Here is a 520-nt window from a genome sequence, read left to right on the forward strand (position 1 = left end):
ATATCAAGTGCAGGTTTGGGCAAACATGGTGTTTGTTATGGACCTCTTAAACACATCCCCCAGGTCTCAGTGTCATTGCCCACTTGAACAATGAAGTCACAAAGGAGGAGAATGGAGCCACCGGACGCTTCCAACAGCCCACAAACCCCATAGGCTACTCTGAAATACATGGCCAATGTGTCTGTATGACTTTCTGCCTCTGTTTTGTTTTTTTTGTGTTTTTGGTTTTTTTTATTTTAAATTTTACAAATTTAAATTTGTCAGATCTTAATCAGAAAATAACTCTTCCTTTTAATAAATATAGTAAATATTTCCCCATTAAAGGCTCTAAAGGAAAATTATGATGTTAACCAGTCTGGAAGGATATACTAATTCTGTCGGTTATTTTGCATTTGATACATCAAATAAACAGACTCAAAAAATCATTTTTTAAATTCCTGTTTGGATGCATCATTCAGACATTCCCAGTAACATCATAACAAAGACTATTTGTGCTAATTTACCATTTAATGGCACATTC

This window comes from Oreochromis niloticus, linkage group LG17, assembly GCF_001858045.2.
Source record: "Oreochromis niloticus isolate F11D_XX linkage group LG17, O_niloticus_UMD_NMBU, whole genome shotgun sequence".
Taxonomy (NCBI): domain Eukaryota; kingdom Metazoa; phylum Chordata; class Actinopteri; order Cichliformes; family Cichlidae; genus Oreochromis; species Oreochromis niloticus.